The sequence below is a fragment of the Rhinatrema bivittatum genome, chromosome 1 (assembly GCF_901001135.1).
Source record: "Rhinatrema bivittatum chromosome 1, aRhiBiv1.1, whole genome shotgun sequence".
NCBI lineage: Eukaryota > Metazoa > Chordata > Amphibia > Gymnophiona > Rhinatrematidae > Rhinatrema > Rhinatrema bivittatum.
The window spans coordinates 262882971-262897619 of record NC_042615.1 but is presented as its reverse complement, the minus strand read 5'-3'; the positions used below and the strand labels follow the sequence as shown (position 1 = coordinate 262897619).

The window sequence follows — 14649 nt, the reverse complement described above, 5'->3', positions numbered from 1 at the left end:
ACTGGTGCCATGCTCTTACAAAAATACAATTCTTGTATGGGGTATACAGAAAATAATAACAATAAGACAAGGGGTGGGGTTACTGTGAGATATTATGTATTTACTTTCTGCTGTAGTTATTTAAACATATATGTCTGTGTATGTATGTGGAGATATATATTTATTCATATAAATTTCTCTCTGTCTATACAATATGTATAATATACCACAGGTATCTATTTTATTAGCTTTCTAAGCTGGTTTCCAAAAAGGAACCACAAAGTGGTAATACAATAGAAAATTCACAATAAATAAATAAACACAAGAACAGTAACCCAATATAGTAAATTAAAAATTGATCTCCGTAGACAAGCAACATAAAACACTACAGAGGCCAAAGAAATTAATTCCCCATCTCAAAGCAAAACAAAGCTCATCTGACTAAATATAAAACACTGCAAAAGTTACAGAAATACAATGAAAGGGATCCATTTTCAGTTGCTGTCCAACCAGAAAAGTTAGCTGGATAATCTTATCTGGCTAACGTTGTCAGGATATTCAGTGGCATGGTGGTGCCAGTGAATAAACGACTGTTTTAAAGATAACAGGATAACTTTATCGGGCTAGCTTTAGGGCTGCTCTGTGCTACAGCATCGTCAGAGTTAGCCAGAGAGGTTATCCTGCAATCTCTGAATATCAGAGTTAGCGGGATAACTCATCTGTCTAACTTAACTCCACCTCAGTGTGGCCTTAGAACACTCCTATGTTATCCAGCTAACTACTTAGCTGGATAACTCAGAGGTGGCGAGCCAGCAGAGATTTCCAAATCCCGCCATTCATCTGGCTAGCTCTGAATTTAGCAGACAAATGGCTCTGACTATTGGGCTCAAAAGGTCCACCCTAAGCAGGATGAAATAATCAAGCCAGACTTTCACGCTACAGAGCAATTGAAAGGGCTAAAATAAATGCCCTAACTCTATGGGGTAGGTATTTAAAAGTAATTTGGACGGATAACTCACAAGTTATCCGTCCAAATGGATTAAACGGATAACTCCGTTTAATCCGTTTAATGGATTAGACGGATAACTCACAAGTTATCCGTCTAAATGGATTTAAAGGCATGTTGAGCCTCTCGTCTGGCTAAATGATAGCCGGATATGTTGTTATCTGGCTATATCCAGATATAAAAGGGGCGTTTTGGGGGGGCTCCAGGGAGGGGTCCATTATCTGGCTAACTCTGCCGAATATCAGGTATATCCAGCTAAGTTAGCTGCTTAACGTTAGAGCTGCTCGGAAGCATATGCCTCCATCGTGGTTGCCTAGCAATGGCAGAGGCGTCCCCAGAAGTGCCAGTCCCGGATCGCAGCAGGTGGGTACCACAATCCTGGAGACCAACTTGAACTAAAGGTACGAGGCGGGGGGGAGAGAAGGGAAAGGGTTGGGTAGGAGTTTGAGAGGCAAATCTGGATGACATGAAATTGAAATTTTTGAAGAATAAAGGGAATTCGGAGCAGGGGTGGGGGAGGGGGGACTCCTGACACCCACACCTTTTTTTTTACATTAACAAGCCCATTTTGGTGGTGGTGGGGTGGCTAGTTCGGCCTCGCAAGGCCTTTGTAACTCGGGTGGGAGGGAGAAAGGGGATAGGCCGCAATGGCTTTTTTGTTTTTTTTATTGGAACATAACTTAACCGGATATATTCTTTTTTGAATATATCCGGTTAAGTCTAAAGTTATACAGCTAACCATAGCCAAATAACTTTATATATAACTGGCAATATTCAAAAGAATATCTGGTTATGTTTAAAGTTAACTGGCTATGGTTAGTCAAATAACTTTAATCGGGGATATTCAGAGGGACGTTTCTCCCACTGAATATCCAGGACAAGTTATCCAGCCAACATTAGCCGGATAACTTGTACACTAAACGGCCAACTGAATATTGGCCTCTATAATCCAACTCCCCCCACCCCCCCAATTGACATTAGTCCACTACAGAAACCAAAGAATCAGTGAGTATATTATCAAACCCTGCAATAATAATAATGGCTAGGTTCTCTCTCTCTCTCTCCCTCCCCCCTTCTCTCTCTCTCCCTCCCCCCCTCCCTCCAGTGGTTGTATGTAGGAAATACATCAATTCTGGCACTTATTGCAAAGTGTGAAAAAGTTATTGCAATTTGCACCAAGATAGCATTTCACATAGGTATTAGTGCAAACTGCCTATTACCATAAAACACACTCCTTTTCCTATCTATCTAAATGGCTTTGGAATATTCACCTTGAAATTAATAATAAATGTAATACATCAATAATGTTAACTACAATTCAAATACAAATTCAAAAACGCAGCCAGTGTCAGTAGTAGTTTGAATTCCAAGCAGTTATCTTCACACCCCATAAAAAGAAGGCCTACTGTACAGAGATTGTGAAAAGTAGTGCAATTTATTTTTTAAGTGTGTACTTATCTCCTGAGAAACTGATTTTAAGATTGGGGTAAAGATCTCTGAAAAGTGAATCAGATTTACTTTCCAAAAATAAATCCCTTTAGCCTGGGTTTAATGCAGCCCATTGCATAGGTCTTTTAACATATAGATTTTTATGTTATTTAACAGCACAATGGGACAACTCAGTCAGAAGATCTTTGTTTTTATCCAAGTTTATCCTCACTAATGAATGGGACACACTATTCTCTTTATTTCTGTAATCAACAGTTTTTGCAAAGCTGTTTGGAGCTTTGTGATTGGCTGCCTCATTAACGCCTCACTTAATGACCCCCGCCCTCTCTGCTGTGAGCTGAGGGCAAACTCTATTCAAGAACTGACATGACCTTGGGATTGTGGAGCTCCAGTCTGGTCAGAATGTGCTTATCTTTGGTTTTCTGAGCAACTGAAGATGAGAGGCACTTCATCACCTGAGCCCTGGTGTGCCTGTTCATTGTCCTTTTTAAGTGAAGCAACATATCAGAATAAGACAATCCTAGTTTGCTGTGATGTGCTGAACCAGCAACAAAATCTGCCATGCTGACAGGAACCACAGTGTTCCCAGATGGAGATGGGTGTAAAAGACCTGCAGAGAACATGTATAAAATTCTGTAAGAGTGTACCTTTTAAAAAAAGCATAGTGACTGTGGAATGGAATTTGCTTGTGATCGCTTCTAGTTTGTGCCACAAGTATAATCATGAATAGAAAAATTGTCTCAGACACCACAGTGATGTACATCCCTCAAATTACAGGAACTCTAATCTCAGGGCAAAAAAAAAAAAAATCAATAACATTGAAAAAATGTAATTCATATATTATTTGGTTTCTTATTGATATCAAGATATTCAAGTAACCAACAGCAGCAAGCAGAAAAGAAAACACAAAAAAAGTGAATACAAATTCAACCTTACGCTCCAAAAATTGCAAAAGCAAATATAGTGTAAGGAGCCACTAGAAAATGAGTCCCAAAGCAGCATCTTGCAAAAACGTCCTGTTCCAATCTTTATTTGAATCCAGCATAGAACCTACTGCTATGGAATGCATAATTTTATGCTGGAGCTCGAAAAAAGTTTGGAACTGGAAGTTTTTGGAAGATGCTGCTTTGGGACTGATCTTCTAGAGGCTCCTCCCACATTTTTTTTTTTTTTTTTTAAATTTCTGTAAGTCACAGACAGATTACTACATTAATTAAAGTCCTGGGAAAAAACCCCACTAAAACATTTTAAAATTAAAATCTGCCCAGTCCTAAAGGAACCTACACTCCAGGACGTGCATGGGTACGCGTCTGCAGGCCTTGCATATACATTGATCCAGAAAAAATAACCCCAGCCCCTCAGAGTCCTCACGTCTCCACCTGACATGTCCTGAAAATTCTGTGTGGGTAGGACAGCAAACAAAAAAGTTGTTAGGGATACACACACACACACGTGCACACACACTCACACAGTTATCTCATACACCTTCTTTTCCTTTGGAAAGTACGCTAGAAGCAATGAGAGCAGATTCAGCAGCGCAGCGAGTGGGTAAGTTATTCAGGTACAGTCACCCAGACAAATGTATTCATATAGTCAACAGAATGCAGCCAGTTATGCATTCTGCTGAATGTACCCAGATAAAATCCAAGCTCGCTGAATAAAGTTATCCAGATAACTTTAGGCTTGCTCTCAGGCGTGACCAGACTTATCTGGATAAATTAGCCGGATAACATTGAATGTAAGTATTTATTTATTTATTTATTTATTTATGGTTTTTATATACCGATCTTCTTACATTATATGCAAATCAAATCGGTTTACAGATAACAGTTGAACAAGCTGGAACACCTCCAATTTATCAGGGTGAAGTTTTATCCAACAACAAATAAAAACGTACCCAGATAAATCAGCAATGTTCAAAGTGGTGGGAAATTCAGATCCTGTGGTTTAACCAGCTAAGTCCGAACTTAGCAGGACAAACCGCTTTAAATATGGATCTCAATAGCTCCAGTAGCTTGACTCATAGGAGTTTCGACAATATAGTCCATCTCAAGAGCAATGTACGCACTTAACTCTATTTTGTCTTATAAATACCTATTTAATTGCCTTCTAACAGCAGCATTAATGGATTGAAAATTTGGAAAATGGCATTGGATAGTTAAATCTCTGCATCTTGAATCTTTCCACATTCCCTTTTAATAACACCTTTGGACTTGTTCAAGAAATGTCTCCTTGAAATCTTGAGGATCCCTGAAGATGGTATCTCTCCAGTGAGTAGGGCCATTTTCTTCCCCTTTAGGAGGGGGGGATGAGTTTTTAGGTACTGGTGTTGATGCTGTCACCCTCACTGATGATTGCCTGGCTCTCTCAGGTCTTTTGAAGGGGGTATTGACAGAGATGGTGGACAGAGCTATACTGCTTATCAGCTTTGTTTTCTTCACAAGATCGTGGGGCAGTTTTACACCTGCATTTTGACAACAGGCAGGTCTTATTTTTGGGATGTAAGGGGTGGATATTTCCAGATCTGTGTAAAACTACACAGGAGCAGTGGATGAAGTTTCTGACCATGCACCAGATGGCTCTGTCCTTGAGATGACAGGAGGAATAAGTAGAAAAAGGAGTGGGAGGGGAGAGAAGAATGATATGGAGATGGGAGAGGGAAGAGGGAAGAGAACTACAATGAGAGGCGAAAAGGAAAGTGCTATGGAGTAGGGAAAGGGGAGTACAATGGGAAGGGAAAGGGAGGAGAGGAGAATGCTGTGGAGAGAGGTAAGTTCAATGGGATAGGGAGGGAGGAGTACAATGGAGAGGGACCAGCTCAGTCACACACCAGCTATCCCCCTTAGCCACATACACATCTGCCCCTGCCAGCCACACCTCATGCCACTCCCATAGCCACACATAAACATGCACACCCCAACCCCATAATACAAGACTGTAAAGTTGTATTTTGCAATTTTAAATAATAATGGCATGTAAAAAATATGAAGTTAAATTGATTTATGCCTTACTAAATTGAATCCACCTAAAAATGTGCCAACAAATTTAATTCACATTGTGAAAAAACACTCATTGCAAAATGGACCAAGAAACCTGAAGGATTTGTTGAGACCTTATAAGCCAGAGAAGGCATTGCGATCAAGTGAGCAAAAGCTCTTGATTGTTTCTTCTAATAAACAATGACGCTTACTAAACGCTAGAAAAAGGGCATTTCCAGGGGTCCACACCTCAGTGTGGGGTCCACACCTCAGAGTGGACCCCAATACTTTAATACAATTCTTTAATACTTCTTCCCGAGGTGTTAAAGAAAGAATCTGATATAATGAAGTTCCGGAAGGGTGTAAAAACATGGCTATTTCAAGAGGCTTGTGCTGAGTAGTCTTTAAAAGCTCTGAGCAGCGGTTTGTAGAAATGTATGTGTAGATAGTTTTATACAGTTTTAAGTATTATGTTATTTTTATTATGTAAAGTATGTCTTTTTAAATAGTTTTATTTTGTTGTACTCCGCATCGGACAGAATCTCTGAGAGATAGCAGAATAAAAATCTCACAAATAAATACATAATTAAACAGCCACCTATTTTTAGTACTTGCTAATGCACCTAATTGCCTGAAAAATAAACCCCTACATTTGCAATTCATAAACCTCTAGGATTAGAAACCCTGGCTATAATCTGCCATGTACTCAGCTTTTCAGTCTATCAGCAAGTCAGTCCCATACCTCTCACCTCACCAGCATAGAAAAAAATTACCTTACATATGTACAAAATCATAATTACAGAAATGCAATTAACCACTACTACTAGTTACTAAACAATTAAAGTAAATAGTAACGTTTGACTCATAGAAACACCAGATATAATTGACTGTTTTATTACTGAATGTAAATTTATAAACAAAAATGCAAATTATAATGTTTATTCTGCAGGAGCAGAGAACATAAAAATGGATGATGAAACTAGTTCACGCCGATTCTCTTTGAAAAACAGAATACAAAATTCAAAATGCCACCTTTTTACAAATATAAATTTGTTGTTCTGTATATTAGAACTCTTACAAAGAGAAGAGTGTGGGGATTTTACTATTGTCACTCTAAGAGCATTTCTGGAAATATCAATTTGAAGGGTCCCTTCAGGCACTTTATGATCTCAGCTGTAGCCCTGAGCTCTCAGATGTCCATCTCTGCCCTTGACGGTGAAACAGATCACCAACACCACATGATTCGCATGATCATGCTCAGTGCTTGCATTCTGGGAAAAAAAGGTGCCAGTACTGACATGCAGGTGATTTTTTAAATTACATTTTATTTTTTTTTAGGGCCACAGGGCCACAGTATCAGCAGCACATATCCCCTGAAAAAAGCCTCGCTCATCTTTAAAGCTCTCTTTATTTCTCAGGGCTAACTGCTTTCTCTTCAGGAAATGCAGAGCAACGTGCCTGCCCACAAACAATAAATCAAAACCTAGCTCAGGAAGAACCTCTACTGAATACTAGCTGTCTTCACCACTGAAAAGGCCCAGCTAAAACTGCAACTCTTTCACACAGTGTTTGGCTTTTGAAGGGTTCTCCTCCCATTCCTTGCGGCTTTGCTTCCCACTCCCTAGAGTCTTTGTTCCCTCTTTCTCTCTCTTACAGGCCGATTCAATAAAACGTGCAGGAGAGCCGGCGCTCCGAGTTGAGCGCCCGCTCTCCTAGCGTGTGCCCAGGCATCTCTCCTGGGCATGTGATTATTCAAATTAGGCCGTGCGCTAATAAGGAGGCCTCCTTATTAGCGGAAGTGGTGGCTGTCAGTGGGTCCGACAACCAATGCTTAATTTTACCAGTGTCAGTTTTCGAACCCGCTGACAGCCACGGGTTCAGAAAATGGATGCCAGCAAAACTGAGCGTCCGTTTTCATAAGAACATAAGAAATTGCCATGCTGGGTCAGACCAAGGGTCCATCAAGCCCAGCATCCGGTTTCCAACAGTGGCCAATCCAGGCCATAAGAACCTGGCAAGTACCCAAAAACTAAGAAGATCCCACACCACTGATGCAATTAATAGCAGTGGCTATTCCCTAAATAAATTTGATTAATAGCTATCAATGGACTTCTCCAAGAACTTATCCAAACCTTTTTTGAACCCAGATACACTAACTGCACTAACCACATCCTCTGGCAACAAATTCCAGAGCTTTATTGCGCGTTGAATGAAAAAGAATTTTCTCTGATTAGTCTTAAATGTGCTACTTGCTAACTTCATGGAATGCCCCCTAGTCCTTCTATTATTCGAAAGTGTAAATAACCGAGTCACATCTACCCGTTCAAGACCTCTCATGATCTTAAAGACCTCTATCATATCCCCCCTCAGCCGTCTCTTCTCCAAGCTGAACAGCCCTAACCTCTTCAGCCTTTCCTCATAGGGGAGTTGTTCCATCCCCTTTATCATTTTGGTTGCCCTTCTCTGTACCTTCTCCATCGCAACTATATCTTTTTTGAGATGCGGCGACCAGAATTGTACACAGTATTCAAGGTGCGGTCTCACCATGGAGCGATATAGAGGCATTATGACATTTTACGTTTTATTAACCATTCCCTTCCTATTAATTCCTAACATTCTGTTTGCTTTTTTAACTGCTGCAGCACACTGAGCCGATGATTTTAAAGTATTATCCACTATGATGCCTAGATCTTTTTCCTGGTTGGTAGCTCCTAATATAGAACCTAACATCGTGTAACTACAGCAAGGGTTATTTTTCCCTATATGCAACATCTTGTACTTGTTCACATTAAATTTCATCTGCCATTTGGATGCCCAATCTTCCAGTCTTGCAAGGTCCTCCTGTAATATATCACAGTCCGCTTGTGATTTAACTACTCTAAATAATTTTGTATCATCCGCAAATTTGATAACCTCACTCATCGTATTCCTTTCCAGATCATTTATATATTGAAAAGCACTGGTCCAAGTACAGATCCCTGAGGCACTCCACTGTTTATCCTTTTCCACTGAGAAAATTGACTATTTAATCCTACTCTTTGTTTCCTGTCTTTTAACCAGTTTGTAAGCCATGAAAGGACATCGCCTCCTATCCCATGACTTTTTAGTTTTCATAGAAGCCTCTCATGAGGGACTTTGTCAAATGCCTTCTGAAAATCCAAATACACTACATCTACTGGTTCATCTATATCCACATGTTTATTAACCCCTTCAAAAAAATGAAGCAGATTTGTTAGGCAAGACTTCCCTTGGGTAAATCCATGTTGACTGTGTTCCATTAAACCATGCTTTTCTATATGCTCTATGATTTTTATCTTGAGAGTAGTTTCCCGGCGGGCAGATTTATTTGGGGGGGAGGGGGATTTTTTTATTTTTAATTTTTGGTGCCTCTGACTTAATATCGCTATATTAAGTCAGAGGGTGTACGGAAAAGCAGTTTTTTTCTGCTTTTCTGTACACTTTTCCCAGTGCTTTCTAATGTTGGACAGGCATTTACTTTCAGTATTTTGGGGTAATAACTAATAGGCTTATCAACATGCATTTGCATGTGATGAGCATTATTAGTTTCGGAGGGGTTGGCCATGCGTTTTCCACGCACTATTACCCCTTACAGTATAAGGTGTGATCGGCCGAGTGCACCGTTCTGTATCGGCCTGTTTGTCTGTTGAGGACATATGTCTCGCCCCACCTTCAGGTGTTTCCTCCTGCTTTTTTCTTTCCCCAAGTCTTCGGAGGTGCAGTCTCTCTCTAGTGTCCCTGAAGTTGTTTTGTCTTTTTTGCTCTGATTGTGCTGTACGTAGATCCCCAGTACATAGCTCTACCTGAAAGATTGTGCTCTCAAGCATCTTATGTGGACCTTGCTCCTATCTCTTAGGAAGGGAAATATGCATTTTAGTGCTTTCTCCTAATGTGGCATTGCTGTAGAACCAGGTACCAAGTCTCCCGAAACCATTAGTGAGGTACATGGTTGATTACCAGTGTAAAACTCCTCCCTTGTAGATTGTATCTAAGACTGTCAATCATCCATGTGATGATAAGACATTTCTGCTCTGTTACCAAGTACTTTCTCTCTTTAGGTTATACCTTCCTGCTAAGATCTAGTAACAAGTGTTCTTCTCCTCTTATGTTCTTGGTGAACATGGCTCCTTGTTCTGTCAATGATGAATATTATGTAGGATAAAATTTTCACGGTATGGAGGACTGGCTCTTTATATAAACCTTTGTGTAGCCTTGAGAAGGTTATTTCACATTTCCGGGTACACTATACGTGGTTTGGCAATGCTTTCTAGACATTTTGAGGGTAATTTTGTAACAACCCATACAGATTTTAAGACAATTTTGCACCAATTTTCAAATGGAAAGTACACGTAGCTCCTTTTCTGGTTTTATCTGTGAAGGCAGAGATCGTACTCAGTTCCGTGGCTAACTCCCTGCACATACGTTACAAAGTCTTTACAGCCCTGGGACATGGATTCTCTGATTGGGCGCAGGGGGTAGGATAGACCTCCAGGGCCTAAGGTGCAAGGGGGAGGCCTTTTCTCTGGCTGTACTCACTGTTAAATATGTGTAGGTGCAGAACAACCAGGCTGGAGTTTCTGGTTGGGTGTTCCAAACTCAAATTTTCCTGAAGGTATTCCAAAGTAATCAATTGGCACCAAAAACATGCTTCATTCTGGTTACATCCATGTCCAAAAACTTATTTTCAAACTGTTCCTCTCTCTGTAAATGTGTCCCTCAGTACGGGGTCCTGAGATATTCTTACCCTCCAGGACTTGGACTGATAAGTATCCCAGGCAGTGGTGGCGGTGTGGGTGTGGTGTTGATGTGGGGGGGTGGGAGAGATTTAACCTAGCTCCCCAGTAATATACTTCCAGGTCTCCAAAATACCTGTCCTCATCTTTCCTCCCAGGGGGCCCCAACCCATTTATTTAAATATAAAGCCCCCCCCCCCCCACCAGCAGAACCCCCTTCCACCCTCCTGACCTCCCCAAGATGCACCCAAAGTCTATGGTGGTCAAGCAGGGGTCTGGGAGCAGCTGCCATTAGTCAAAATGGTACCAGCTGCCCTTTGACCCTTCCATGTGACAGGGGCTTCCCAATGACACCAGCAGCCCCTGTCACATGGTAAGGGCAAAGGGCCGCCGGCACCATTTTGACTAATGGGAGCCGCCAGCCTGGGGGCGGGAGATTGCTCCCAGGTCCCTGTTTGACCCTGGGTGAGCCTTGGGAGGGTCGGGAGGGTGGGCAGGGGGGCTCTGCTAGTGTGGGGGCTTTATATTTAAATAAATGGGAAGGGTTGGGATGGGTCTTGGGTTTTTTCCTTTTAAACAGTGCATTTATTTTAGCACCCCCCCCCCCCTCCCCGAAAAAATGATTGGACAAACCACACAAAATTTTGTGGGTTTTCCCTTCATTTTTTTAAATTTCTGAAAGGCAACAAAATAGGAAATGTCTTTATTTCTTATTTCGTGCAAATGACTTTTCACCCCTATTCCCTACTCCTTCAAAAGCTAATAAAAAATGCCACACTGTTCTCTCGCTTTACCTGCAGCTGCACAGAGTCGCAGACAGGAGCTCACCATTCCAGCAGTCTCAGAGGAGGTGCTATTAGAAATGATACACTCCTCTCCTATCTCCTAACCCAGGGATAGACAAATCCAGTTCTGGAATGCCACAAATAGGTCAGGGTTTTCAGGAGATTCACAATGAATATGCATGAGATATATTTGCATACAATAGAAGCAGTACATGCTTCATGCATATTTATTGTGGATTTCCTGAAAAGCAGCCCAGGTTTGGCACTCCAGAAATGGAGTTGCTTACCCCATCCTAACTTATGTCCTAAGCTAGGATCATCTAGAGGAGAGCCCTAAGGGTGTCTACATACATATTAACTTACCCTTTGAAATTTATCCCATCAAAACTACTCGCACACAAAAGAACATAAGAACAAAAGAAGTTGCCATACTGGGTCATACTGAGGGTCCATCAAGCCCATCATTCTGTTTCCAACAGTGGCCAATCCAAGATACAAGTACCTGGCAAGTACTGAAATATTAAATAGATTCCATGCTACTAATGCTGGTAATACGCAGTGGCTATTCCCTAAGTCAACATAGCAATTTATGGATTTCTCCTTCAGGAACTTGTCCAAACATTTTTTATTCCCAGCTATGCTAACTGCTTTACACATATCCTCTAGCACTAACTGCGTTTAATCATATCCTTGTGCATTGAGTGAAAAGGAATTTTCTATGATTGTTTGCTAACTTCATGAAGTGCCCCCCCCCATCTGAAAGAGTAAATAACCGATCCAATATTTAACCGTTCTAGTCTTCTCATGATTTTATAGACCTCTATACCCCTTCAGCTATCACCGCGCCAAGCTGAACAACCCCAACCGCTCAAGCCTTTTCTCAGAGTCATTCCATCCCCTTTTATCATTTTGGGTGCCTTTCTCTATACCTTTTCCAGTGCAACTATATCTTTTTTGAGATGCGGCGACCAGAATTGCACCCAGTACTCGAAGTGTGGTCTCAGCATAGAGAAATACAGAGGCATTATGACATTCTCTGTTTTATTCACCATTCCCTTCCTAATAATTCCTAGGGATGTGCATTCATTTAAAACGAATATGCAAAATGCAACAAATAAGGCCAATTTGTTTCATTTGGGGGCCCTGAGATGAATTGGGGCCCCCCAAATGAAACAAACATTATTCAATGCATTCATTTTAAATGAATGCAATGGGCCTAGGCCTAGGCCCAAGGCTGTGGACTCACCTAAAACACAGGATGAGGCCCAAACCAGGGGCCGTGGTCTATGCCCGAGCTGTGATGCTGGCGCCTCGACTTAGGCTTAGACCTGAAGCCAGGGCCTCACCTAGGGCATAGGCCAAGGCCCAAAGCAGGGGCCATAGACTAGGCCCAAACGTGACACCGGGGTCTTGGCCTAGGCCCAGGCCGATGCGGGGCCAAGGCCGAGACTCCACAAAAATTAAACTGAACTTACCTGATCCGCAGGTATAAGATGAAGGCCAGGTCCCAAGGCCTGGGCCCAGTCCCAATTTCACTGTCCACACTTGAGGCTGTTTCCCAATGCTAGGGCCTTGACCTGAAACCAGGCCCAACATCACAGTCTGGCTCAAAGGCCAGGTCCCAATGCCTGGGCTTAAGTCCAGGCCAAAGCTGCAGCCTTCTATAGGCCAAGGTCATGAAAGGTTGCTGCAACCTCAGCCTCAGCCTACACAAGGCCAACGCCTCAGCTTAGGCCAGAGCCCGGGCCCAATGACCCAGCCCAGAGGCAGGATCCCGATGAAGGGCCTTGGCCTGGATCTAGACCCGATGCCGAAGCTCGGTCCAGAGTTCGAGTATTAAAGCCTGGGCTTTGGCCTAGGCTGGAGACTGGGTCCAGGTTCAACACTGCATTCTGGCCCAAAGGCCAGGTCCTGATCCCTGGGCTGTCAGGCCCAGGACCAGAGAGCCCAGGCCTTGGAGCTTCTCTTCTGTGTCTTCTTCGGCTCTTCCATCTCCAACTGCAGCTGTCTGCTGGGGTTGCGCTGTAGTAAATTAACGCTAACGCATTCACCCTGAAAGATGGTACTATTTTAATGTACAGCATTGTCAATGTCAATATTAATAAACTCCAGTGCAACCCCAGCAGACAGGGTCAGTTGGTGATAGAAGGGCCAAAGAAAGAAGATACAGAAGGGGAGCTCAGAGGCCTGGGTCCTGTCTGAGACCCCAGCATTGGAATCCTGCCTCTGGGCCAGGTTGCTATTTTGGGCCTGGGCCCAAGCCCCAGCCTATGCCCAGTGTCAATGTGTCAGGACACGGATCCCAGATTCCAGGCTGGGCTGTGGCATCAGCGAGCTCTGGCCTAGGCTGATATTGAAGCTTCGGCCTTGCATAGGCTGAGGCTGAGGTCACGGCGACCTACCATGTCCTTGGCCTACACAAGACCGAGGCTTTGGCCTGGGCCTAGGCCTTGGACGTGACTTTGGGACTTGACCCAGGCTCTGGCCTAGACTAAACCTCGGCCTGGTATAGCTTTTTTTCAAAATAGTTTTTTCACTGCACTGGTGGGACGACTGGTTGTGGCCGTGGAGGCCTTAAGCCAAGCATTCACATCAGCAAGCCCAAGGTGACAGTATATTTTTGTTTTCACAATAAAATAGTTCCATGTTTTTTAAAGGCTGCAATGTCTCTCATTTTTCCATTGTTTTCAAGTTGTCTATTGTTTACCTTCCTATGCTTTATTCGACTATGACTAAGCGTTTCCCCAAACGTGGGAAGCCTGCTAATAAAAACACAGGAGATAATGGCACAACCTCAGATTTTCTTCCCTTTTCTCACCACTTCCCCCAACCCCTAGACATTGCCACCTAGCTACCCCTACCCTTTGCCTGGTATCTTCAGCTACGTGCTCTCCATTTCCCATCTGACTGTGGCATTACCCTTGTCATCATCCTCTCCCCTAACCTCCCCTAATATTAGAGAGCCAACAAGACAAGCATCAAATGTCTGAATCTTAATTTTGATTTATATTTAAAAAATAAAACTATTTACAAATTTACAAATATACAGGGAGGTGGTTGGGATGGAGGACAGGGATTGTGTATGTTTCCTGGGGGGTCGGGGAGTGTCACTGGTGGGCGGTTGGGGCCCACTTGGCCGGGGCGATCCATCTCCTGCCATTGTTGACAGAAGCTTGATCATCTGCTGCTGGCCTTGTATGAGCTCTGTCAAATTGGTCCCCGCATACATCAGGAGCCCTTGCATTGTGTCCATCCTGCGGTCCAGCTGACTGAGCAGTGTGAGCACAGCATCCAGGCATACCTCAATTGAAGAAGGCCTTCCTTTCTCACCAGGCACATCCTCAGATGCTGCCTCTTGCTCCTGCTGATTGCAGGCTGCAGTTGGAGCATCAATGGTGGGCTCCTCATCGTCATTGACGACTACCTCCTCATCCCTCGGGGACAGGGGGCAGGAAATGGGTGAGGGGGGGCAGGGGCGGGGTTGGAGGCCAAATATTCGGTGGTGTTTGGTTGGACAGTGTTGGGGATGATGGTGACAGGTGAGGTTTTTCGGCAACCTCCTCTTCTTCCACCTCCTCCTCTTCCTCCACCTCTGAGCTTGAGCTCGAAGTGTCTGAAATAGAAAATAGCAAAATGTGCTAGGGAAAAGGAAGACGGAAGGATTGATGGATGAAGTAAGGTGGTATTCAAGATGCATTGAT

At 43.0% G+C, this 14649-nt stretch overlaps 1 protein-coding gene across 1 annotated transcript in view; it reads left to right on the top strand.

Moving 5' to 3' along the window:
• The window catches only part of ATP6V1B1 (ATPase H+ transporting V1 subunit B1), a 217989-nt gene that overhangs the window by 101055 nt on the left and 102285 nt on the right, over positions 1-14649 (top strand). The window lies entirely within an intron of this gene.